The following is a 16,896-nucleotide window of genomic DNA, read 5'->3' as shown; positions in this document are numbered from 1 at the left end:
TAACCCAGAAACAAGTCGTCTCTCAGGAAATAAATCGGACTCAGATTTGAGCTTGACATTAATATCTAACGAATGTACAGCATGGACCACGCGATTGTTTCTTCCACAAGGACGTCTTTTTTTAAATATCTCCGTAACCAATTATTTTTTCACCATTTCACCGCGATGATTTTCCACGTACAGGGACGAGAGACATCTGTCTGTAGAAAAAAAGTGTACATTTCAATTTCTGGAAATAATGCAATCGTCGATTGCACATTCGCCACTGCAGTTCTAAAAAAAAAAAAAAAAAAGAAAAAAAAAAGAGAAACATCGTCCTACCGACGAATGTATTACTTTTTGGACCATTCGTCTTTCTCTTTTGACATTTTTCTGCAACTACACTGGTAACGGAGTTATAGCCCGAAACAATTGCGTGGTCCAAGCTGTATAAGCATTCGCTGGCTTTCAAAATAAGAATTTTCTTTCTACTAGTTTAGTACCTGCACCACGGTTATTACCAAATAATGCGCGGGAACATCATCAAGATACTACGATATTATAAAATAAGATTTGCTAACGTGGATTGACTGAAAGATATTGCAAATGAAACATATTGGTTTAATAGAGAGTTAGCGAACGGAACCGCGAGAATAATTCGTGGGAAGATATTCGGGAAATTCGATTTCGTCCCTTTTTGATTATGAGTGGGTCCTTTCGGCATTAAACCATCTCCTCGGAGTATTTCTGGGATTTTTTAATCATTTTATTACATTTTACTGCCTTTGTGGTCGGCCAGGTTGGTAAGCTGGATCGGAGTTTAATCGAATATTGATGTTTCTTTTTTCGCGATATCGGTAGAAGACTTTCGCATTGAAAAGCTAAAATTGACATACTTTGCAGATTCGTTTATTACTCTCCTATTTTTAGACGTTTCTCTTTTCCAATATTAAGCTTGTACTAACCACTTTTCGCATTTACATTTAAAGTTAAATAAATTGGAAACAAGTTCTCTTATTTTCCCATTTCCATATGTATGAACAATATGCAAAGGTTTGCGCGAAACTGAAAATTTTCCGATGGAAGATGTTTTCCGTGAACCAGAGCTTACAAACACGCGACGGAAAAATTTCCTTTACGTAAAACAACACGCACTTTACGACAAGGTACGTTTCATACGCACTCGAAATCAACGAACAATTTTTTAACGAGTTACCAGAACCTAGTTACGAAGAATATCGATCGTCGATGACCAAGTTGTATCAAACAGACTTAGAATTGGTCACAGGTTTCTCAGAAACACTCGCACATGTATATGCAATCTCAAGATCTAACCCAGCAAACTGCGAAACCTGCGTTTGTCAAATCATTGTCAAACACATCTTTCCACGCTGCTAGAAATACAATTACTTTCGCAAGAAATACCAGATCAAAGAAACTTTGAACCAAGATCTCTGCGATAAATATCAAATATCAAGCGTTTCCTCCACACTGAAAGACGTCTCGCTATTTAGGAAAATCTAAGTAGTAGTACTCTCGCTGCTCGCATTGTCGACGCTGACAATAACCAGCTGTTACGCCGCAATTGAAGCGACGTTAAATCCTACGTATAAAAAGAATCTAAAGATATGTTTATAAAAAAGAAAAAAAAATGTCAATTTTAATAAATATCCATAAAAATGCATATTCTGCGAGATATTTCTACGCAGAAAAATTGTTAGGCGCTGTGAAACATATTAAAACTTGCGATATACCGACGCCGCCTGAAGAAGTTATTCATAGGCTGTGCAGAACTAAGTCATATAACCATATATCTTACAACTCACGATGGCCAATGAAACAGACTTTCTAATTTTAATGCAGCATGCTTCATATCCCAACGAGATAGCCGTTTATCCATCAACGGTTCACAGTTAATCTGCCACGACCTCCCATGAAGACGTTCCAAATTTAAACAGCCAGAGTTCAAGCCACCTGGAACTTTTTCCATTTCCATGGAAATCCTCGTTTTACGCGTCGACATCGCGGCAACTCATCCACCTTTGCTCTCGATAAGTTCGCGTTTGAAGCTGTTAGCAAGGGGAAATGAGACTTGGAGGAAGTCATGGCGCTTTTAACCGTCTTTCAATGGTCCGTGAGAACAAATCATTCTCTGCTCTCCGTCTGTTTTTTGAAATTTTTGCGAACGATTAGCTTCGCACCTTCCGTTCTACTTCTCCAGTGTACGTTTATTTTTCACGGTGATTTTAATGTCGATGGAGAAACGAGAGATATTATAAATTACAGAATATTCTGCGATGTTAATGTTATAAATTTTGCAGGAAGATTTAACGCCAGTTTCCAGCATTATTTTTCTATATCGATATCGTTAATTACAGATAAAGAATTGGATTCTGGTTCAGCGTTGATATCAGGTATAAATTTCGCAGCAAAAATTTAGCGCTGTTTCTTCTTTGCGAATTTTCAGGAAAACGAAAGATCAGATTACTCTTCAATTATATCACCGTTTTGGAATTTTTAGTTTCGCTTTCGAATCAAAATATTTGTGGTAGAAGATTGGCTTTCTATCGAGAGCAAAGTTGAGTAGAGAGTTGATTTTTTAAATAGACTGAATAACGTGACCAAATTATGTAATTCATTTCTAAACGAATAACCTGAAATATACCTGAACTTTTTCATTTTTTTTTTTTAAATTGTTAATTGTACAATTTTTTAAAAATTGTAATAATTTAAGTTTCATGGAATCTTCATAAAGTTTTTAAAACACGATTGTTTTAAAATAAAAAATAATGAAATTAAAATAAGACAAAGAACGAATACATAATAATTTTTCAAACAACGATTCTGTTAAAAAGTACTTTAATTTCCATCGAATATTTAACGTTTAAATACCATTGACATATTTAGCTCACAATCTTTTCTACAAAATCCTACGATAAATTGTCATTAGAAACTTGACAAAAATATTACATTGCGTTCTACCAATTTACATCCACGTCACGTTTTCCATAAACTTTCCAATCCATTCGAAAAATATTTCCCACTTACGAAACGTGCTGCATCTATCCCTCATAAAATCCAATTTACACAGTGTTTTCTCGACAGAAACGTTACCACGCTAAATGAAATACCCAGTTTATACGGTAACACCTCAAATGAGATACACCAACACCAACGCAGAGAGGTGGAGGGAGTGGATGGAATTTTATTTCAATCAGAATCGCGTTTAATTATTTGTTTCTATTCGTGGAAGAGGTTCCTAAGAGTATTACACGAGAATAATCCTCAGAGAACTAATTTCGCCCTTTAATCAAACGTCGATTAATCACTGTCCAGGCTGATTTTCGAATAATTATCAGGGAACAAAGTCTGTCGGTAGGTAATTGGTATTGTGTCCGATCCAATCAAGAAATCATCTACATCGATGTAACAATATAAATTATCGATAATAACTAAACATTGTATCACATTGAAAAATATATTTAGATCTTCAACTAAGCAAAATCAACTCTACGAAGAATTCTGTAAATAGATTAGAAATAAAAATTTCCTCGATGGACTGTCTGAGAGGCTGTTCGATAATCTTCTAAAAATCTGTCTTGAAATTTGAAATTGAAAATTGAAATTGTTTCGTGTAGTATTTTGGTTTTCGTGTAGTACTATGTTAACTTAATTTTTATTTTTGCTCGCGAATTAATGAAAGAGAAAACGTTCGATCAACAAAGACATAGTTTGAAGCGAGAAGATCGTTGTAGAAATGGAAACTGCCTAAACTATGCCGAATAACAATTTGCCTATTGGTCCAAAATTTTATTAGTATCATTTTCGACGAATGGAAATGAAATTTTAAATAAAATGAGTTAGATCAACGACGAAATTACGCCTCCAAAATTTGCTCGTCGATTATTCGATCAAACGAATCGGAGCTGTAACTATTTTCCTGGCGATGGGAACGAAATAATTGTGGGAAACAAATTGGCTGGTGTGTAGACACGCGCCACGATCGGAAATTACATGAGAAACCTGATCGATAATCGCGACACCGATACGTTCCGGGTTTCATACGCTTCGATCAGTGACGAATGTTTGCATAGATACGGACATCTATCGACACAAGCTTGCTGATAACGAGGAAACCACCGCTTTCACGAGAGACTGTAAATTTCTACTGTCGGATCTCTATCGAATCAGCGTCGAATTTTTCAACGACCATTTTTACTCCTTTCAGGATGAATATCACGTCCATGGATTTTTATCGTTTGATTAAGTAGCGTTTAATTAAAACATATTTGTAGTTTCATTGAAACAGACGACGTTGAAGATATTTGGAAGTAATAAGAATAAAAATAAGCGGAGAATTCATCAAGGCTGTAAGTTTTAAGTTATTCGAGCTACAAGTTTAAAAAGTAGGAATAATTTAAGTTTCGTGGAATCTTTATAAAGTTTCTAAAACGCGATTATTTTAAAATAAAAAAGAATGAAATTAAAATAAGACAAAGAACGAATACGTGATAATTTTTGCAAACAACGTTTCTGTTAAAGAGTACTTTAATTTCCATCGAATATTTATCAACTTTAAATGAAGCTATGACTAAGCAACAGAAAAATTATTTATTCCAATTTTCAGAACGTTCAACCGGTTTTTGCTACAGTTTCTAGTGTCTACTATCTTCCTAACGTCGTAAGATCATCACACAACAACGTGTTGTGTCCGACGTGTAATTGAAACGCGGAACAAAAATATTTATTCGCCATTTCCTCTGACCTAATCTCTGTTTAAATCGTAGTTGTCGATTCAAGAGACTGCCAATCATCGAAAACCAGAGGAAACTTTCCACTCAGTCGTCATTAATTCTGAAAACCTACAAATCTTGGAAAATATTTTCTAAAATACTTGATAGGAAAGATTTATTGAAAATATCGTCGAATTTTTATTTTAAGCAAAGGTATTTTATTTGAGATCGATGATTGAGAGTTTTCTACGAAATTGCGATAACATTTCAAATTGGACCCATTGGGATGTTCAAATTGCAGTTTCCACTTTCAAGATCGATTTTAAGTCATCGTATCCGAGTACTGGCTGGAGTAAAATATCCAATTATGCTCGTTAAACAATATCAGAGTATAGAATAAGAAAGTATAAAAGTTTCTATTTTCCAGCTTCTATGAAACATTATATTTTTATGAATTGTGGTACTTCGAGTCATAAAAATATCCGCAAATTCGATACTTTTTCAAACAAGAACCTCGAAACCTTCCTTCAAATACCACAAACTCCTTCGAGCTTTAACTCAATCATAATTAAGAGCTACGAACTAAAATTCGGAAGGGCGTTTGAAAACCTAAAAAATCTAAACTCTACAATACCTCAAACCGGTAAAAGAAACTCTAATCCCCTTATTAGCCAATCTTTTGCGAATCTTCGCCGGTTTTTTCTTCGTCAAATCTTCTGCGACCACTTCAAACGCACTGAAACTCCATGAAAACCAGAGACACGATGAAACGCGAAGAACTGCGAGAATCTAAAAAGCGGAAAGATACGAGAGTTTGACACACGCTGAAAGAATTTTAACTGTCGCGAATATTCTACGTGCGTTTGAAGCACGCAGCTGTCTGACGGACTGCTCGCGTACCTCGCGTTAACTCACACGATTATCGTATCTGAGATTACAAACTCCTCCAAACCGTCACCAAACCACTTCAAACGCACTGAAACTTTATTATTAAATCACAAGAACCGTGGGAATATTTGAAAAGACGAAATTATACCGGAATTCGACACACGTTCGTACAATCTTAACTTTCACGAATTTTCTATATCTGTTTCAAACACACAACGGCCTTCCGATCTGACTGTTAGGCGTATCTCGAGTTAACTGACACGACTATTCAATTTCAGATTACAAACAGGCAATTTCTGTCGTCCTGGCGCGTGTCCTGCACCAAGGACACATCACTCGCGCATAATCGTCAGCAACGATCCTCTTTGGTCGCGTGCCGACTGTGAACTGACGCCAGCCATGCCTCGAGCTGTTGCTTATACGCTGATCCAGTCAGCGTGTACCTGCGTGATGCGACTACGCTCCGGCAAATATCGTACGTATTGCCATATTTTTCTTTTTTGTCGTAGACTGCTGATAAGAGGGGAGCAGAAGGTTTTAGGTAGGTAGCCCATACCACGAGTCGTTTTATAATATTATCAGGTTGTTTGCCAGGCGAATTTTATAGATTTTTCCCTTGCTGCCGCAATGGATCGAAACACGCTATGTTGTAATATTTTATTTTTATAAAATATTACATTTGCGCTCTTCTTTTCGATAATGTTCTGATAATGTTACCTATGTCATTGATATTGTAGAAAAATGTTAGTCCAAAATCAGAATATTCAATATTTATTTTAAATATACTAACATCGTGGTATTTAACGTTTGTAAAATATTACGTTATACCTGCGCACTTTTTTCTAACAATATTACGACAATGTTATTTAAATGATTGACGTTAGAGAAAATTCCAACGTCTGATATTAATAATCATAATTTTTTTCAAACATACTACATCATAACATTTAACTTGTGCAACATAATACATTTGCTCGCTTCTATTTTACAACGTTACGACAATATTATCTTATCTGTCATTCACATTATAAAAAAATCATTTAGTTTAAAATTTAGATATTTCCTACTAAATAATCATTCTTTTGAATATACTACAATATGACTTCCGACCTTTGAAACAATATATTGCTTTGTGCATTTGCGCACATTTTTCTGACAATGTTATCTAAGTCATTCGCGTTGCAGAAAACATTTCAGTCCAACGTTCGAATATTTGATGCTAATATGAGTATTCTTTTTTTTAAATACACAGTAGAATTTAACTTTTAACTAAAATATTATATTGTCATTCGTGCGGCGTTCACTGTTATCTAAACGAGTAAATCGTAGACAATTTTTTAGTCCATAGGATTTATCTTATTTTAATCTGTCTAAAAAATTTAATGACATGGCTCATCGATGATCACCGTTGCACTCGATGTGCTAAGGACCAATGTATTATACCACGTCGATATGATACAGTTATCAATAATATCGTATCATATAATTCAAAGTGTTCGAAGGACTCCATTTTCATATTTTTCTCCGCATCAAACTATTATTCTTCATTTTTTTCATTTTTCAGACGCTGACATATTTTCCAAAAATATGCCACAACTGGGACAAAATTTCTTTCACAGTGCACCGGTGCAAACGCAAAAGCATATCCATTGCAATATTCGCATATTTTATACGACTTTATTGTTATCAAAAATTCGAATTATCTTTTTATTAGATTTCGTCGATGATCTATGCATTCAAACGAATTGTCTTGTTTATTCAAACGATTTTAAAGCAACACGAAGAAACGATACAATTTTTAATTAAAACATGCATTGTGTACGTTAACGAACTGGATTGAACGGTCACTTTATTTATTCAATCAGAAAACGTACATTCCGATTCACGCACTTTTTCTGTTAATGCGGAATTATTGGGTTTTATAATAACTTTATAATTGGATTTCGGCTTATTGGATTTTGTTGGAAATTGGTAACTTTTAGCGAATTTTTACGTTCTAAAAAACGATCAAGAGAGACGAAATATTAATTAAAACGATGATATTAATATAAATAATCGATAATTCTATTTATTCGTTATGAAAGCATTCACTGACCGTAGATCGTACAATTTCTTTTGCTCTGTACAAAATTTTGAACTCATTTATTTCATCCTATCGATGGCTAATAGTTTTTAAAAAAAATTTCTACGTTTGACAAAATTCAACGTGTCTATATCAGAAGCCAGAAATTTTATTTATATCTTTGTGAGTGGAAAATGTCCGGCTCTGTATTATTTAATTTTTACTATTTGTTATATAAATATTGGCCAATAGGATTGAGATTAAAAGTAGATTGTGAACTATCTAATCATGCATGTAGCAGCGATAAGAATCTAGTTTGTCGATTAGATTTAAACACTATCGTGACGATAAACAATAGATAAGCGAGTTGTTTAAATGCAAATGATACACATTTTTTCACGCGACGAATTTAAATCGCTTTATTTGCTCGCTATCCAGTTTACTTGTCCATCGTTCGTTTACATTAACTTCGACGCGACGCTTTTACATGTTTCACTTGCTAGCAAATTTCATTTCCATAGCAAATTTAATTTCCTACTTTTTCATATACAATCATGCGTCTCCGTTATTTATCTTGTTTTTAGCTGAGTCCGTTTTACCACATTTCACGTGCGTTTTCTTCCTACGTCCTATGTTGATACTGTTAATAGAGTCACGTTTTAAATATTGATCCTAAAAACAAATTGTTTGCCATCGAATCACACGATCGATCCTATTAGCATTATTATTTTATTTTCGTACTTCGTTTGCTTCTCGAACCTGCATGCTCCAAGCTACGTAGTTCGACGAAGAGCGCATTGTATCGTAGAACGTGGACAGTGTTTGGTGATTTTTATTTTTGTTGATACTTTTACGATTTTATCTTCCGGTATGTTATGCGTTTATTTTAAATTTCGCCAAGGATGAAGCAAATTGAACATTCTCTCGAGAAAAACGTATTACGCTTAGGAAGTTCGGGAAACAAGGCACGATTTTGATATTTAATCCACACAACCTGCAGTGTTTAAAATAAACGAACACAAAAAGATACGATGGCAAATTTATCGTATTGATAAATTGGCTGCTCGTGAGAATGCAGGCAAATTCTTCGATAAAAGCAACTCTGTGACGGATCTGGCTCTTCGATATTCCACGGTAATAAATTAATTGCAACCTACACGAACATCAGGATAATAATTTAAACGTCGAAAAGCAATTTTCTATACTTCTGATAGAGCGTCACAATTAGAGAAGCGACATTTTTATACGATGGTCCTACTTGCACATAAAATTAAAATTGTTCGCAACGTCGCGCGTCCATTTAATTCAAACGGATATTCTTAGAACGAGCCCGGCTTAACGAGCAACTTTTTCGCGTTTCATTTGCTGTAAACCCGAGAACCGGACGTAAAACACAACAGCAGAGACTCGGTTGTCTCGCGAAGAGACACCGGCGAGATACTCTTATGGGGCGAGTTTCTTATGGGCGACCATTCGTTTGGTCGTTTCACGGCGTCCTACAAATGAACCAACTTCCAAGTTTGTACTTTCGAAGCGAGAAGCGGAATAAAAGCAGGACTAATGACTGAGATCGTTTCGAAATAAGTGGATCGAGGATCCTGTCGAGAATACAGGAAGTTTATGGGGAAAACAAAGGAATGGAAGAAAGTTTAAGGAGAAGGGGGGGGGGGGATTTGCGAACGCACGAAACGCTTACTTTTAAGCTCCTCCGAGGATTCTGAAGCAGAGAACTGCAAGACATTTTTTCCGAGAACTAATACTCCGAGTGTGGAAAATTTGCGGAAATAAGAATTTCTTAGATTATTACGTGCAGAAATTATCAGATGCTTGAAGAAGATATGGAAGTTGTGGAAAATTTGCAAAGTATAGCTTTCGATGAGTAAAGATAGGTATAATATCTATACAGCAAAGATATGATTTAAAATTTGCTAATATTGAACGTATGATAAATAATTTTCCAAAATAGGAACACAAATTCTAAATAAATTATAAAGAAGCTGAGCTAAAAATATAGGCGACCCGAAAGTTAATTAAATCCCATTATCACAGTATATAAATCAATGAAATTAATAAAACAACAAGCATACGATTTAAAATTTCCTTTTGACATATTAACAAAGAATTGTCTAAATTATATTACACAGAAATAAATGTTTAAACCTGGGGATACGAAGTGTACAAAATTTGCAAACAAATCATCGGTCAAAGCTGACAATCGAAATTCCTGAGAATAATACAAATTTCAAATTTATAGGGAATAATATTCTCAGAGGGAAGAGAGAAATTTTTGGAAAGAAGCATGTCACGAGTTTTCCACGATGTACCAATCGGAGAGATGAATTACTCGTTCGCGAAACAATTCGTAATAGAAAAAAGTGGATAGAAGCGACACCATGAAAGAGAAGAATCCAGGCAATAAATCAGCTTTATTGTTACACTATCGAGGAGCATGTTTGTTCGAACGATCGCGAAGCTATCTCTGATAAACCAAAAAGCGAAGCTTTCCTCGAGCAACGAAAATTCGTAGCAAAAAGATTCGTGGCATCGACGTCGAATGAATTTCCTGTAAGAAGTGACAAGGTGTAATTTACGTCCCACGCGTTGTCAGACCAGTTGACACGAATTGGCACGAGCCATAAACTTAAATGCATCAATGAAGATTGGTGGCAATTCCCTTGAATAGAGATCTCACAACGGTCCATAGTCTGCTACATTCATCATTGTTCGCGAAAAGTAGGATCAGAGTTCTACATCTTCTCGGCTAACGATTCTTATTTCCCTTTATGAAACTAGTTTTCATTAGTTTTCTGTCCAATTAGATTTTTTTTTTTTTTTCTTTCGTGTGTTACGAGTTCAAGGAAATCTCGTTTTATTGCCCTTTCTTTGAGAAATGTTGGTTTGTTTTATTTAAAAAAGTGAAATAGAAGTTTCTCCTTTCCTTCCTCCTTCCCTCAATTTTCATATGCAACTTTCAACCGTTAAATTTCCTCAAGTTTTAGACAAATACAATCTTTAATATAAGAACAAGTTATTTCTGTTTGCTACGTTGTATGCAAAATCAAAGTGTAAATTTTATATAACAGAGTGTAATAATATTACTATAACCTAGCTCTAAAATTACTGTAATTACTAAACTAGAATTCTATATAGCAGAATATAACCAACCTATAGCTTCTAACCATAACCCATATGCTAAACCAAAAATTAAAATTTATATTTGCCCAAAATTACCGAAATTCCATAGAACAAAACATAAAATTACCACTATGTTCTACATAATAAAATGCTAATAAAGCAAAGTAAAAAAGTGTCTAAAAATGTTTGTTTCCTTAAAAATTGTACATCTCTTCATTTTTCGACACATCTGAGCTTGTCTTACGGATCGGGTAATATTACAAGAAAACGTTTCACGTTCCAATTGACGTCACTGAAGAACAATGATGCAGTCTGTACTTTCGAGGCTCATTGAAACCAGACACACAGACGACAGTTACGATTCGAAGAAATCTTGCAGAGAAGAGGCAAGGAGCCAATGGCGAGGGAAATGAACATGTCACGCTCGCCTAATTGCGCGCCATGGAAAATCCTTGTGTCGGAATTATGAAATTCATTACACAACCTCGTGTGCCGTGCTGTCGCAGACCTTTTATTAGTTAATAACGCAAGAATTATGAGAACCGTCTCGTGGCTGTTGTCCGACCGAGGAAAAAAATCGTTTTTTAAGCTCAAGGAAACACGAACTTCCTGTTACTATGAAACTTTACACCTTGCTTTTCCTTCTTATAGTATATACGTATAGCAGTAGATCATCTCGAAAAGTTTATTAATGTCCGCATAGAACAAAATTTATTATTTTTGTGTATTTTTCGTGGAATAATAATCTTTAACGGGGGTGAATAATTTTTAATGCGGAAGTTTCCGAATCTTTTAATATGATTTAATATCTTTCGATTCTTTTTACCTGTAACTTTTAATTCCTTTTTTATTGAAATTTCCTTGCGGAAGTAGAATTTTTTAGGTAGTCGTAAAGATCGGTTTAACGGATCGCTTAGTTTTAGGATCTTTTTTTTTATATAAAATGGATAAAAGATGGAGAATATTTTTAAATATTGGAAAATAATTTTAGCTATAGAACGAATACAATAGGTTAAATATTGGTAAATTATTTTTGTAATAAAGAAACACCGGTAAATTTAAGAAATTGATTGTTTTCGCCTCAGTTTGCTACGTTCTTGGATTTTCAAAATTAATTCGACAAACTTGAAAGATTGCCCCCTCAAAATTTCAAGTTTCACATCCAATGCTATGTTAGAAAAGTTGACTTTATATCTAATAAAAATTCTTATTTCGTCCCAAAACGCCAAAAAGTTTCTTTCTTTTCAATACCATTCTACCCATACGAGGAAAAAAACTTTCAAAAAGTCCGAGTTTCTCGATATCCGATGCTGTATTAGAAAAGCTGACATTCTACCGAACGAAAATTCTTCTTTTGTCTGGGGGACTAAAAAACTCCCCAAACACCAAAAATTTTCCAATACGCAACTCCGTCAAAAAGATACAAAGACCACTTTTGTACCGAATTAAAATCGTATTTAAAATTTCAGCTCAACCTTCTATCGCTCACCTCGTTAATTTTATTACAACAGCAGATTTACTTAAAAAAAATTCCAATTTTCAGTATCGCAAAAAAATGAAGCCAAGATATCGCACTTAAAATATCCCATTTGTAATCATACGTTCGAAAGGCGAGGGAATAGAGGTTATTTCCAGCAAGAAAGAACATAAAATTTTGCAGGTCGTTTAATCTAAAGAAACCGTAGTAAAAAAAGAATGAAGAAAAAGTGCAGGTGAAGAAAATCGCGAAAGCTGTGACGTTTCCAGCGCTACCGTCGACGAAAAATCGATAGCGACAGCGGTTACAAGCGGACACGCATAACTACCAAAAATAACGAGACGTTATGGCGATCGTAAATCCCAACTTTTGTGTTTATCACAGCTATACTTGCTCTGTAAACCTACAATACATGTATCGAATCAGTCGGGATTTTAGAAGGTTTGCCAGGTTCAAACTTCGTGTTATAGGGTTTATGTAGTTGGAACATGGTGCCGACTCATCGTCTATTGTGTCTCGTGTACAGATTTTGCCTGGTAAAGTTGAACACGTTCCTCTAAATAGAGTTTTCAGCTGGCTTAGTAACTTTATTTATATACATGTGCTATAGATCGCAGGCTGGCAGCCATACTGTTTGGAGATTTTATACTTCCATGCAATATCCTGTTATGATTTTAAAGCTTCAAACATCTCAGTAGTAAAATTTTACGAGGGTCTGTAAACATGTATCGTCTAGCGATACGTTCTGTAAGTAAAAGGAATTGCTGGAGGTGATGTTTAATTGAAAGCTACGCTGGTGAATAATTTAGAGACCTTGTTACGAGTATACAAGTCTAGTAATTTTGCTCAAAGCATATTTATTGAAATTCGTGGTACAGTAGCAGCCAACGTTTCAACATTCTGTTTCACTAATAAAATAATTATTACATTTTTCCACTTTGTTACGTTATAATCATAATTCATGAATTCTGTAGCAAAGAATATTTCGTCTTTGTTACGACAACAATTATGTACGTCCTTACATTTTTCCATCCATTTTCAATTGTTCTAATCACAAAATTCGATCACACTGTATAGAAATAATCCTTGTAGACTTCTTAAGTTTGCTTTTGTTATATTTATTAGTAATATATCTCATTACGTGCATTATTAATCGCTTGATTCTTTCGCGTAATATTTGTAAACATGGATTAACCAGAAATAACTGCATGGAATTAAAAAGCGAACGCGCTCTAATTCCTCTAGGATAAGTTATCAACTTAACAGCTTGATAACTGTGATTAAATCCTAGTGAATTTTCAGTGGCAATAAGAACGTCGCAATTGTTCCTATCTCCTATTTGCCTCACACTAAAACAGATCTACATTTTACAATCCTGATAATTCGTCGGATTGAATGTTCTATTTACAACAGAGTCTCGTAACGAGGTACCTACACTCTTTTGAACCATAATCTCGACGCGGAAGTGCGATAATATCGCCATGATAGAAGCTAGATCCAAAGAAAAATATCAAACTTCCCGCCTCCACATCGAGATAAAATCAGTATTGTCGATCTTATTCTCGCCTTGAACCACTTAGTCAATTTTTAATGGCTTTTATCGTGTAAAATACAAATACAAGTTACGATAAATTAAAATAAAATAATTCATAATAAATTATCGGAATAATTAATGGGAAGGCACGAATAACCAGACATGTATCTGAGTTTTCATACATTTTAAATTAGTAGGTACAACTGTAACAAAAATATTAGATACTATAATTATTACATACATGTAGGTATATATATTTAGGTGAAATATTTTAATAATCCTATTCTTGGCACGATAATATTAATTCTCTTCGTTCATATTGCCTGAGATGTCGTTTGTTTAATTTTACACGAGATACAGGACCACATAGGTCGCAATAAATCCTCCCTATAGTCATTGCCGACCTAATTTTACAGGCATAATCGAGCTTTCCATTCAGCTCGCTTAATGGAAAATTATATTGACAGTGGACGTGCCACACCTACGACCATTCAGCTTGAATCTAGGCTGTGGGTCCTTTCCCTCCGTGAAATTACCCATCCATCAATTTTGAATCTATTTTCCCACCAGCGACTTGCATTTCTCCCTCTTCGTGTCTTAAATTCGAAGAAACACTGTAACTTTGGAATATCAAAGTATCGTTCGAAATAACATTCGAACTATTATACAAACTCGTTGTCATTACAATAATGTTCAGAATAATGGTCACGAGAATAATATCTAAAATAATTGTCACTAAACTAATGTTCAAACTGGTTGTCATCAAAATAATATTCAAAATAATTGTCGGCGAAATAATGTTTAAAATAATCGTCATCAAATAGTTCGAGTAACTGCAAAATACTAAACAAATATATAATATGTTGGTCCGAGTGTCGCAAATTTTCACAAAACTGCTTCTTCCAATTCTAATTCTAATTCTTCGTTTAGCGATTTTATCTCAATCTACCAATCGCAACAATAATTACAAAGTAATAAATAAATCTACTCTATTCTCATCTACATTCCATAAACCTTCGTGTTCTCTTTTTTCCCCTCAGCCTTTACAAAATTTCGTCCTCATTTCAGTTTGAAATTCCATAATTTTGTATTAATTTGTTCTTCTGTTCTGTCGCTTTTTTTTTTTTATTTGCGAGCCTTACAGAACAGCGCGTTGCGTACTTTCCAAAGTATTAAAAAAATTGAAAATTCTTAAAACTCCGCGAAGTCCAGCTTGCCAGTTATGTGTTAAAAACCGATCAGAAATCGCGAGAAGTTGAAAAGGTCGGGGTGAAAGCTCGTTATCGATCACGAGAGGGGCTGGCGTGCCGTGCGGTTGTTAAGGGTGTTTATCACCTACACGCTCTTCAGGGTCGCCAGATTTGTGTCAAGAACTCGTTCCTGCACTGGCGAAACCCGTGGAAAAACTCGTCGAACAGAACGTAAAACGGAGGAAGAATTCACGTGAGAAGTCTTCCTCAAGGCCACTACGTTCCAATATAGCGTCAACTGCTGCCTCTTCCTTCAAATCCTCGTTCTCACTTCTCTTATTATTGTTTCGCGGTGATTGATCGATCAAATGGATCTTTAACTTCTCGTTTCTTCCAACGATACGATTTTTGCCAGTTCGCTACTACCGTCCGGTTATAGATGACTATAAGAATTTCGAGTATAGTTTACTCCAATATTCCAATAATTCAATAATTCCGATATCGAGTAGTCTAGCCATAAGTTACAGCCAAGAGAATATTTCACGTATCTCGTTTATTTTACGTATTTGTCGTTGTATCGGAAATAATTGAACGCATTGTGCTCAGTAATAGGAAAGAAATTTGTACAATCAGCAATTGTATAATCACAGTCTCGTGCAATCAGAGGTTGCACAACCAAAACTTTGTATAATCAAAAGTTGTGTAATCACGAGAAAAAGAAAAGAAGAAGACAGTGAACCGATCAGCCAACACTCAATCGCGTGTCACTAGAAAAATCAAAATGTAGTATTTCTGCTAGAGGCAATGATCCTGATGATCCTTGCACAACTTTACGCGAGCAGTCCACTGGAAATAAGCCGGGGCCTACCTAGTAACCCTTTAAGATTATATCCAACGAAGTATATTAAATCCGATCCACTTACTGGCCTTAATGCTAATGCTAATGCTAATGTAATCGATGCACAAGCTCGGTGGCGCTTACCTACCGCACGATGCGAGCCCATTACAATCTAGACGAGAGCTGTTGCTTTGCACGAGACAAGAGGAAGAAATATTGATATTTTAATTTTTATTAATTAATTCCTCCTATATCTACACTTTAATCCCACGTTAATGCGTAGGCTTTTTCTTTAGACAATGAGATCTAAAGACACTTGATGGCAGACCTCTGTTAATAAAATTATTATTCTGTGTAATACGTATTCTATAATTTGAAAATGTGGGATTATTAACACACGTAACATATTCTGCCGCGTCGATTCAAATAGATGTGTCTGGTCAAAGATGGTTTTTAGCAATTTACAAATAAGTATCGACTTCACCTTTGTCGTCTGAAATTCTACAAACTGTTATATCCCTAGTTTCTTTATACGGTTCTCTTACTTAAATATAAATATAGATAAACTACTTTTCTGCTACCTAGCAACGTTGACCTGATTTAAGCAGAGGTTGTAGATACGCTTTTTTAACTTTGAATATACTTTTGTCAGACTTTGTATATTTTCAAATAATTTCTAATACTTTAAATATCTTATTTACCAATATTCAACTAGCTCGTCTTCTTTTTATCAACATCTAAAATATTTTTCATTATCTATATTCTAATATTCCAATCCTTTTATATTAACAATATTATATAATATTAGTATTAGTAACATAATACAGTATCAATGAATATTAGATTCACTTATTCTAATATTTCCAATATTTTACTATTTAATTGGCTCAAATTGGCTTTAATTGGCTCCTCTCTTATTAATATCCAAAATATTTTTCCACTATCTAAATTCTAACATTCTAATCTTTCAGAATACCAGATCCATCTATTCGAATGTCTCCAATATTCAATCAATATTTGATCGCTTTATCATTTTTCATCAGCATCTGCGCGATCATCA

General features: G+C 34.6%; 1 protein-coding gene across 13 annotated transcripts in view; it reads right to left on the bottom strand.

Moving 5' to 3' along the window:
* Positions 1 to 16,896, bottom strand: part of Dnc (phosphodiesterase dunce) — a 367,304-nt gene that overhangs the window by 97,317 nt on the left and 253,091 nt on the right. The window contains exons 1-2 of one of the 13 annotated variants that reach the window (XM_072017674.1): positions 5,628 to 5,980; positions 5,347 to 5,501 (exon numbers count right to left, since the gene is read on the bottom strand). The exons of the other annotated variants lie outside the window; for them this stretch is intronic. The gene's annotated coding sequence lies outside the window, so the exon portion shown is untranslated. Of the gene's footprint in view, positions 1 to 5,346; positions 5,502 to 5,627; positions 5,981 to 16,896 lie in introns of those variants that run through there. 13 annotated transcript variants of the gene reach the window in all.

The sequence above is a fragment of the Bombus fervidus genome, chromosome 15 (assembly GCF_041682495.2).
Source record: "Bombus fervidus isolate BK054 chromosome 15, iyBomFerv1, whole genome shotgun sequence".
NCBI classification, from domain to species: domain Eukaryota; kingdom Metazoa; phylum Arthropoda; class Insecta; order Hymenoptera; family Apidae; genus Bombus; species Bombus fervidus.
This window is presented reverse-complemented; position numbering and strand designations above follow the sequence as displayed.